The following is an 11,416-nucleotide window of genomic DNA, read 5'->3' as shown; positions in this document are numbered from 1 at the left end:
CGTGTCATCAGTTGTATTGGAGTAACAGGTAGCATCCAACCCTACACGTGTCATCATCTGGGTTAGGGCAACTTAAACGTTATTTCTGTGTAGTAACCAGCCGCGCGGCTAAGTCCTCTACTCAAGGAGCAAGCTAGCACGCAATATGCCCTAGAACACCACCTGACAAGGCGAGTATCGGGTGAGCAAAATGCACCATCTCTGTGACATCGCTTGTCGTTGGTGGTACCTTCCTTATTGCTACACCATGCATGTTCTAGCTGGGGGAACCTTGCCACCAGCGAATGTCCACTCTGGGAATCCTCTCGCTGATGGGCAAGCTGTTCCCTTCAGCCTACTCGACCTCCATGCCCCATGCTAGCGCAACAATCATCTCATTGGACTTACACGTTTGGACTTACTCTTCTGAGTTCCCAGCAGCCTTAACTAAGTCTGTTGGGAAATCCGGCGACGTGCTTCTTGCAGCGACGTCAGGTCACCCGGTCGCCAATCGTCTAACACATCGATGTTATACAATCTCGGCGACAACCGATCATGTACGTTGTAGCACGCCGCTTTCGCGAGCGGGGACTACACTAGCTTCTGAACCACTCGCCCTTCTCTAGCCACGTGCTCTGCTAAGCACGCCTCACGTAGTCACGTGCTAGACACGTCATCACACCCGATGACCTGGTTGGTACAAAAGTGTAAAAAGAGAAGAATGTAACGGCGATAATCTTTACTAATTCAATTTTATGTATCTGAAACATCAAATACTATTCTAGGGTATGCATAATGGAATTTCTTAGTGGTTTGTATTCGGTGAGTTTGGTACTATTTTCATTTGGCATATAATCTAATCTTAGCAGCTCTGTTTTGCCAATATAACTGTACGTAAAATGAAATATGGAACTTGTTCTTCCTCTTTTACACTCTGACCCTTTCTCTCCATTATGTTGAATGTATAGTCGAGTATTATATTTCAGAATGACAGTCGTTTTGTCTTTTCTGCAGTTATCTTATTTTAACAAATCAAACTACCTTTGAACTTGTAAGGAGAAGACGAATTCACTATTAGATAAGTTTGTTTTATGATGTTTTTGTATGATTTCATATTTTTACCTTAAATCAATAAATAAAACATTTTGCTAGAATGTGATTCTTTTGTTGGGTTCAATTTATCAGCAACAACATGTATATGTTGGTATTAAATGGTTGAACTGTTATTTTGGGTATCTTTTTCACTTGCCAACCATGTTTTGGGGATATCTATAATGAACACATCCAATTAATCGTCAAGGGAATTCTGGAAAGAGTGCATCCATTCAATGGAGGAGTTCGAAGAAATTTATACTACTTCTGTTGTGCAAGGAGTGTCGTATACAGATTTGAACCATTGCCTACCCCTCAAGAGATAGAGGAAAGACTGAGGCCGTACACATGCTCGGATGCTTTAACATGTCATTGTTATTGATGGTTTTTGTGTAAGTAAAAGTCTTTTAGTCAACAGTTTAATTGTGAAAACTCGGAAGTATGTCGATGCGCGCCCGTATGCTTAGACAGATGTGTTATCTGTAGGCAGTTTGGTTTATGCTTTATCATCTGATATTCATTCTTTGCCTAATTTTTGGAGGTAGAGTTCCTAGTTTGATGTACAGTTGCATAGGTAGTGTGCTGTTTTAAAATATATCGGCTTACTATTTCCATTTCCATTTCCAAATTAAATTGAACTGAATTGTTTCAGAACTAAATTACTAAACAAATTGAATTAAAAAGTTTTAAATTGAACTGAATTGTTTCAGTCCACTTGGGGAACAACTTGTTCTCCAATTGGTATGGGTGAGCCTTCCGCATTACCAAGTCAGCGACTTGGAACTGTCTGGGCTTTAGCTTGGAACTGTTCTTATGCTCCACCCTTCTCTTTACTGCTTCAGCCTTGATCCTCACCTCCTTTCTCACCTCGTCCAGCAGATCTAGGTTCACCCATCTCTCTTCATTGGACTCCTCGGCCACGAAGCTCTGGAAGCGTGGTGAGCTCTCCTGAATCTCAACTGGGATCATTGCCTTCGACCCGTACACCAAGCTGAAAGGTGTCTCTCCAGTGGTGGACTGAGGCGTGGTGTGGTAGGCCTGCACTATTCCAAAAACCTCCTCCGCCCAGGTCCCTTTAGCTTTCTCGAGCCTCCTCTTGAAACCCCTGAGCAGGATTCTGCTGGCGGACTCTACCTGCCCATTTGTCTGAGAGTGCTCGACTGATGCGAACACCTGCTTTATCCCGACCTCTGTACATAGCTTGCCCAGCTGCTGGCTTGCGAACTGTGTACCATTGTCGGAGACAAGGAGCCTTGGCACACCGAAACAACATACTATATTTCTCCACACAAAGTGTTGCACCTTGTGGACTGTAATCTGTGCCACTCGATGGGCACTACCAGATACTTCATCTGCCTTATCGCTAAAGGGAAGGGCCCCATAATCTCGATTCCCCACGTGTGAAAGGGCCACGGGCTGTAAATCGACCTCAGCTCTTCTGGAGGCGCCTCACACCAATCAGCATGTTGTTGACACTGCTTACACCGTTGGGCACTACCAGATACTTCTCTCATTGTGGGGCAATAATAACCCGCACGGACTACCTTGGACGCCAAAGAGCGTCCTCCCACAAGGCTACCACAAATTCCCTCATGTAGCTCTGCCATTATACGTTTACACTGCTCTCCACTCACACACACCAGGATCAGGTGAGTGAAACTGTGCCTGAAAAGCTCCCCATCCAGAAGGGTGTACTTGGCAGAATTTTTTTTTATCTTCTTGCCCTCCTCGGGCTCCACTGGGAGTATCCCATCAGCCAAATAGCATTTGTAGGGTGTCATCCATGTGTGCCCTTCTTCCACCGTGCATACCTGCATGGGATCCCCCTCTCCTACCAAGACCGGATAGGCACTTACATTGGGCGTCCTCAGTGTTTCTTGAGTCAGCGACCGGTGACTCTCGCCTTTTCCCTATCCGTACTGATCTGATGGACGCCTACCTTGTTATCAGCAACAAACGTCTGTGGTGTCTTGAGGGTCTCCTGTATCACTGTCCTCTGCCTTCCCCCCTTGCCCGAACTGGCCAACTTGGCGAGTAGGTCAGCACGGGCATTCTGCTCCCTTGGGACGTGCACCAACTCAAAAACCGCGAACGCCTTCCTCAGGGCTTGGACGTACCCCAGGTATGCAGCCATCTGGGGGTCCTTAACCTGGTACTCTCTGGTGACCTGACCCGTAACTAGCTGGGAGTCACTCTTTACTAGTAAGCTTTGTGCCCCCATCTCCTTAGCCAGGAGCATCCCAGGTATGAGGGCTTCGTACTCTGCCTGGTTGTTGATTGCCTTGAAAGAAAACCTCAGGGCCTGCTCGATCAACAGCCCGTTCGGCCCTTCTAAGATCACACCCGCTCCACTTCCCTACTGGTTGGAGGATCCATCCACCGATAGCACCCAACGAAAACTAACCTCCTCCTCTGGTTGCGCACTCCCTGGGGAGAGTTCCACTACAAAATATGCGTACACGTAGCCCTTAATGGGGCCTCGGGGTTCGTAATGAACGTCGAACTCCGAGAGCTCTACCGCCTAGCGCACCATTCTTCTTGCGACATCTGGCTTCTGCAGCACCTTCTGGATAGGTAGGTCCATCATTACCACCACTGTGAAGCTCTGGAAGTACTGACGAAGACTCCTGGCCGAGAACACAATGGCTAGGGTCGCCTTCTCTAGGGCCTAATACCTCACCTCTGGCCCCTGCAATACCTTTCTTACAAAGTATATTGGCCTCTGAGTCTGGTCCTGCTCCTGGACGAGGACTAAGCTAATCGCTCGCTCCGATACGGCAAAATACAACTGGAGCGGCACGCCCAACCGTGGCTTACACAGCACGGGAGGAGCGACCAGATACCCCTTCAGCTTGAGGAACGCCTCCTCACACTCTGCGGTCCACACGAACCGGCTGTTTCTCCTTAAACACAGGGAATAAGGGTGGCCCTTGTCTCCTCCAGCGAATACAAATCTAGACAGGGCAACCATTCGCCCTGTCAGCTGTTGTACCTCCTTTACCGAAGCAGGGCTCCTTATAGCAAGGATCGCCTCACACTTTTCTGGGTTTGCCTCTATCCCACGCTCGGTGAGTAGGAAACCCAAAAACATCCCTTCCTCGATCCCAAACACACTTTTCGGGGTTTAGCTTCAAACGATACTTCGCTATTGTAGCAAATAACTCTTCAAGATCAGCTACATGCTGACCCCTCTCCTACGAGGTCACCACCATATCATCTACGTAGGCGTGGACGTTTCTCCCTAACATGGGTGCAAGGACCCTGTCCACCAGCCTCTGATATGTAGCTCCTGCGTTCTTCAGACTGAATGCCATCATCGTGTATCAATAACAGGACATCTCGGTCATAAACGCTATTTTACACTCGTCTCCGGGGTGCATTTTGATCTGGTTATACCCTAAGAACGCGTCCAGGAAGCTGAGAATCCTGCACCCCGAGGCGCTATCTACCAAGGCATCAATACTGGGCAGGAGGTGTGAATCCTTAGGGCACGCCTTGTTGAGGTTAGTGAAGTCTACGCACATCCTCCACTTCCCATTGGCCTTCTTTACTAAGACCACATTCGCCAACCACTAAGGGTATTGAATTTCCCTGACGTGGCCAGCGTCCAACAACTTCTTTGTCTCTTCCTAGACCACCAGACGCCTCTCTTCGTTGAGGTTCCTTCTTCTCTGGTGAACGAGCTTCACCTTAGGATCCATGGTAAGGCGGTGGCACAAGAAGTTCGGGTCTATCCTTGGCATGTTCGAGGTGGACCATGCGAAGGCGTCCAGATGACGAGCTATTACCCCCGCCACCTGGTATTGTTCCGCTTGGTCCAATGACTTACCCAACTTAAACGTCTTACCACCAATATGCCTTTCCACCATGTTCCCAACTGGCTTGGGTCGCCTCTCCCGAGCGCTTTCCGTGCGAGCAACTCCTGCGCGGTCCTCTTTGACTGGCGGGCGTTCTACCACCATGAACACCCTCCTCTTGGCTTTGAGGCTATTATCATAGCATCTCTTAGCCTGATGTTGGCCAGACTTGATCACTATCACCTTCCCCTCAGGTCTGGCAGTTTCATCTTCATGTGGCATGTCGACGCCACAGCCCTTAACCTGTTAAGAGTTGGTCTTCCCAACAAAACATTATACGCAGAGTGTGCATTAACCACTAGGTACCTTATATTCTCTGTGCGGGAGGTGGAGCCATCTGTGAAGGTGGTCCTCAACTCCAGGTACCTCCGCACCTCCACCTGATCTCCAACAAACCCGTACAAGCACCCTGTGTAGGGCCTGAACTGGTCAGGAGACAACTACAACTTGTTGAAGGTAGACGAGAACATTACACCTGCTAAACTGCCCTGATCCACTAACACCCTGTGCACCTTCCTCCTTACATTCACCACTGAATCACTACAGGGTCGTTATCATGTGGAATGACGTCGTGAAGGTCAGCCTTCGTGAAAGCGAGGTCGACGTCAAGCACTTCATCCACCACCTGCACTTCTAACGACATTACCGAACGTGTATACCTCTTGCGCTGAGAGGCGGTACACCCTCCTCCTGGGAATCCACCCGAGATTGTATGGACTTCCCCATGTACAAGCATCTCATGCCCTTGATATTCCCCTGACGCTGCTGAGGCCCCAACTCCTTGTGACTCTGCCAAATAATCATTCAGAAACCCGCTCTTAACCAGCTCATCCAGCTAATGCCCAAACGCCAAACAACTGCGTATGGGGTGTCCAAACGCCTGGTGAAACTCGCACCATGCATCCTTGTGGGGTCCCAACACCTTGTCAGTCTTTGCTGGGATCTTCAGTCTTTCTTCTATGTTGGGCACTGCGATGAGATCCTTCAGCTCCACCACAAAATTGTGCCTCACGGGCTTATTCTCCCTCTCACGCCCCTTGGCCTGGGCTTTCTAGCCTAAAAAAGGCTGCTTCCTTCCCTGGGTCTTCTTGCCCATTGCAGCCTCATGCACCTTCATGGTTGTGCACGCGCCGGTGCACGTGGGCACGTGGGGACAATGCACGCGTGCTTTTCATTTACTTCACCTTCTGTTGCGATGCGCGCCATCGCACGACGCCTAATCTCAGCAAAGGTCTTGGGGCGGTTTCTGATGAGAGATTCACTGAAAGGGCCAGGACAAATCCCTTTCCAAAATGCATGAACCATCATCGTCTCATCCTTGGTGGCGACCTTCACAACCTGCGCCCCAAAACAATTCACAAATTCCTTTAGCGTCTCCCTTTGATACTGCCTTACGTCAAAGAGGTCCTAAGAAATGGGTGGAGGAGCGCGGTTCGCGATGTATCATGAACAGCTTGCACCTCATGGCGTCAAAGCCGCCAACCAGCATTATCTACCTGTGAAACGCAGTGATTTGTGCCTCTGGATCTTCCACACCAGTAAACGTAGCTTTCGGCCCTACGAACGTGGATGGTATCACCGCATCCATGATCCCTTGCGAGAAGGGCATGGGGAACTCTCTAGGAGGCGTAAAGCATTCTTGATCCTCTGTTTCGCGACTCCCAACCTGGTTGTGCAACCTGCGACGCAACTCCTCATTTCTTGTTTGCGATGCCGCAAGGTCTAGCTGGATATGCTCCTGTTCCGCCCTCGACGCCGCCATCGCCTCCTGGAGGTTCTGCATCATCCCCATCACCTGCTGCAGGGTCAAGCTCTCACTCCCCACACACGGCGTGGAACTTTGCCTGGTATTCCTTATTCTTGAACACTTCTTGATGATTCTTGAACTGTCTTAACGAGTCTTCGAACTTTCTTGATGAATCTTGATCTTTCTTCGGTGAATCTTGAACTTTTTGATGAAACTCTAAACTTTCTTGCGGTTGGGACAGATGTTTTAGATCGTGCCCCACAGTGGGCGCCAAATGTTCCCGACAGTTGACCTAACGTCTTCGTGCGTGTCTGTTGACTTTGCTTCCAAGAACCCTTCGCTCCAACATTCCCATCCTCCGGTAGAAACACCTGAAAACAGAGAAACAAAGGGCGTCGTTGCGGCCGTTTGCACTCTAACGGTCAAGTTAGTATCTCGGGCAATGAACACTAAACTATCACTCTTAGATCACTGTGTGTTCTTTCTCACTCTGCTCATTCTTAGAAATGCCTAACTTGTACTAACGAAAGCGTAGAGTGTTATGTGAAAATGTCAAAACGTACCTTAGTTATGTCTGCTATCAACCTTATATACCTTTGGTGTTATTTCCCTCCGGTCTCGTCGTGACTTAGGCATTCTGTAGGCGCACCTTAGCGACCCTAACGCCCAAACTTAGGGCCATCCAGTGTGTAAGACTGCCTTGTCGTAGTGCAGCTGGCGCGGGGGTGACTGCTTGGATGCCAACTCATGCACCCAATCTCTGAGTCATCCGCCCTGGGAATTCCATGCCTTACTCACTTACCATGCATGCAGATCACCCTCTAAGACGTGGCCCTTGCGGGTCGTTTCGGTCCCAGAGGTTCTCTAACGGTGGTGCATACTGTCGTGTCCCTACACCCCATGCACGGGTCCTTCGTGAGTTGGGTCTCTCCCTACTAGTAACTAGGGTGTGGCTTGAAAACCACCTTTCTTTGTCCATCTTTTACTGTTTGAGGTGTCGAGGCCCGAGGCCTCCACGCCCTCCTCCTGTGCCGCCTCCTCCACGATCACCCCTACCCGTGGGTATCAGGAGGAGACACTCTCCTGGCCTGCTATGCTTTCTAGGGGGTTCCCCCTTCGGGGTCCCATCATGTTGACTTTGGTCAACGCCCGAGGCCCGTACGGTACGTAATTGTTGCTTAATGTAAGAAAATTACCCTAATCTGAGAATTATTGAATCTGATTATACATTTTAAACCAAGAAACAAATAAAGAAATTTAATCTCCATTTTTGTGTAAATTGAAGATGAATATGAAGCATTGAAAGAAAGAAAGCAAAAACTTAATTGGATCTCAAGAGGATTTAGCTCAAGCTAAATCTGTCCAGAGTTGATTAAAGGTGCAATATTAATCTAGCCTAGGCTAGAATTGCTAGCTCAAGCTAAAATTGTCCAGAGTTGATTAAATGTGCAGTACTAATCTAGCCCAGGCTAGAATTTCTAGCTCAAGCTAAAAATGCACTGAAAGATCTAGCCTAAGCTAAATTGGCTAGCTTGAGCAAAAGTTCAATATATAAATTTTGGAACAAAGTGAAAACAGAAGGGTTGGAAAAAGATTGGATCTTTAGAGAGAAGTTAGTGAGAGAAGAAGAAGGAGACCTCTGTTCTTAGGAGAAGAACGTGCTCAGATCAACCCTTCTTATGCAATCCAAATCAAGAATGAAGATTGGAGGAGCTATCATGAATGGCTAAGTGCTTTCTAACTTGGGATTGAATGTAATCTACTTTGATCAAATGTATTCTTGGTGATATATATATAATATTCTCTTTTCTACTCGTTTTTGGTATTTTCGTTTCAAGCTTATTTCTTGATTTTATCTGATCAATGGAGTCTTGATTTTGATCCTTAAATATAATTGGAAAGTACCTTTAAGGATTTTAAATAGACGAAAATACTTGATAACTTGTAATGTTAGGAATGGATTTCAGGTTATTAATTGCATCATAATTTTGTTCATAAAGCTGGATGATTTGTTAGATATTTGAGGAATCAGTATTTGAGAAATTATCTTATGAATTTCATCTGTGAGGAATCAAGTTGAATGACTTTAAATTAAGCATCAAGAATAAGTAGTTTTGAGTATTATATATTGTATTATTCAAAATACAAATAATTGAGATAGACGCAATTCATTCCCAAGTATCTTTCTCTATATTTGATAAGTTAGTTTTGTTTTTTGTTGAATCAAACCCTAAATCTTTGAGTTACTTGTGAAATCTCTAATTTGTTTATGAAAAAGTTCTCAAAATTATTTTCTATACTTAATGAGTTTTATAATAGAACAACTTAATTAGAATTGTTCTCTGTGGGTTCGACATTCGTACTTTAAAGAGTATTATATTACAGTTGATTCGGTACACTTGCCGAGAAAAATCAACAAGTTTTTGGCGCCGTTGTCGGGGAACAATTTCTTTTAAGAATTTCTGAAGTATAACTTATTAAGTATTTTGAATAGTTTGTTTTCTTTGTGAATAGACACTTTTTTTAGATATTATTCTTTTATCCTGTGCTAATCCTTGCTTGAGTTGTCTTAGATACATGTTATTAAGAGGACAAGTTCCTGAAGATCTATTGGAATTTTATCCAGAAATTGAAAAGACAGTTAGAAAAAATCAGAGCAAGAAGAGAGAAGAAAAGAAGAAGCAAGGACAAAAAAAAAAGAATCTTCCAACACTCTCAACTCACACAATCAAACAGAGTTCCAAATGGCTGAAAATAGACAAAATCCATTTAGAAGGACATTGGGTGACTCTGCTATGCAACAAGGACCAAGGCATTTCTCCAGCATAGTCATACCTTCTGCCACCAAATCATTAGAAATGAAGCCAGCTTTTCTTAGCTTAATCAACACTCATCAATTCACTGGAATGGATCATGAAGACCCTTATACCCATCTATCCACATTCTATGAGTTGGTTGGGACCATGGGCTTCAAGGAAAATGATATTGAATCTGTTTGTTTGCGTCTATTTCCTTTTTCACTTGCAGGAAAAGCAAAAAAATGGTTAAAGTCGCATCCAAACCAGAGTCTAAGTAGCTGGAATGATGTAGAAGAGAAATTGATGAGAATCAAATAAAAGAGGCTTTTATTAATAGAGGAAGAGGACATCCACCCTCACATTTGAAGTTCTTCCTTCTAGTCTTCTCAAAATTAAAAAAAGACATAAAATAAAGATGAGGCCCAAACCCAAAGCCCAAGCCCAAGAAGGCCAAAGCCCAAAGAGCCCAAGTCCATCCCATGAAGGGCAAGGCCAAGCTTTGAAATACTCTTGTATAGTTTTAGGAGGTGTGGTTATTAAATAAAGGACTATGAAAATATAAAATAAAGTCACATTGTCCATGTGACTTAGGAGAGTGGTGTAGGTGTAGTTTTTAGGAGGTGTCATAGTAGAAAAAGGTCACACCTCCCATGTGACTTGTTTTTGGTGGGAATTTCAAATGAGTTTTATTTGAAATTTCCCACCTATTTTTCAGCACCTCTAGGCTATAAATAAAGGTGCTTAGCTTGTACAATTCAGATTTGAATTTTGATTAGAGAAACTATATACTCAATTTTTGAGAGAGCATTGGAGAGCTTTGTGCCTTCTTCACTAGTCTTATCTTGATGGTTCCATGGTTACCTCAAGTGCCGGCTTGCACACTTATCTTGGAGTCTCCATCCTCCTAGTGGCGTGATCATCCAACCATTCCTCCATCTTCATGAGCTTTCTCTTCTCCTTCCTTCCTTCTCTTTATTTGATCATGTCTTAGCTTGCTTGTTTTGAAATTCTGTTCGGTATTTTCAGCTTCTTTTCAGTTTTGCTTCAGTTCTTATGTTCCTTTGCTGTTCTTCATCTTTTCTTCTTCAATTCAAGTCTTTTTTTCGGTGGAATTTAGTTTTTGTGTTGTTTAATCGGTGCCTTTGCCTTTTCTTCCAATTTAATCGGTTCAATTTGACAATAATTGGAACTTCCATATGAGTTTGTGTTTTGGCACTAGTTTTGGTGAGTTCTTGTTCATAGAACCTTGATCCAATTCTATGATAAAGTGCCTATCTCATAACCAACTCAAGATGATTCCTAAGAATGTAAAGAATCATTCATATTGTGCTATTGGAATCACATCAGAAATACCTACACAAATTCTCCCCACTCTCTCGATATATCAAGGTTAAGTCTGATATCTCCACATTCAGGCAAGGGCCAGATGAACCTTTTTGTGAAGCTTGGGAATGCATTAAAGTGATGTTAAGAAGATGTCCTAATCATGGCTTTGAGGATATTGCTCAGTTGAACATATTCCATAATGGTTTGAGGCCTGATACCAAAATGAACTTGGATGTTGCAGCACGAGGTACAATGATGAGTGTTGATGCAGAGCAAGCTACAAGAATCATTGATGCCTTAGCTTCAATAGATTACCAAGCTCAACACGACAAATATACAGTGCAAAAGAAAGGGGTGCTAGATTTTAGTACTTCGGATGCTATTTTAGCACAAAATAAAATTTTGACTCAGCAAATTGAGGCATTAACCAAACAAATGACAAAATTGCCTCAACAATTACATGCAGTAAATTCTCCTTCAATCTAAAATCAAGCTTTGAAGTGTGATTTTTGTGGGGGAGATCATCTTAATGGCCAATTCTCTTACCAAAATCCATAAGAGGAAGAAGTTCAGTATATGAATAATCAAGGAAGACAAGGTGGTTTTGCATATAATTA

At 44.7% G+C, this 11,416-nt stretch overlaps 1 pseudogene; it reads right to left on the bottom strand.

Annotated features, from left to right (window-relative positions):
- Window positions 1-10,859: 10,859 nt before the first annotated feature.
- On the bottom strand, window positions 10,860-10,966 carry LOC137811588 (small nucleolar RNA R71; annotated as a pseudogene).
- Window positions 10,967-11,416: the final 450 nt, after the last annotated feature.

Source organism: Phaseolus vulgaris, chromosome 11 (assembly GCF_000499845.2).
Source record: "Phaseolus vulgaris cultivar G19833 chromosome 11, P. vulgaris v2.0, whole genome shotgun sequence".
Lineage (NCBI taxonomy): Eukaryota > Viridiplantae > Streptophyta > Magnoliopsida > Fabales > Fabaceae > Phaseolus > Phaseolus vulgaris.
Note: the sequence above shows the minus strand (reverse complement) of the source record. Positions and strands in the feature narration are given on the sequence as shown.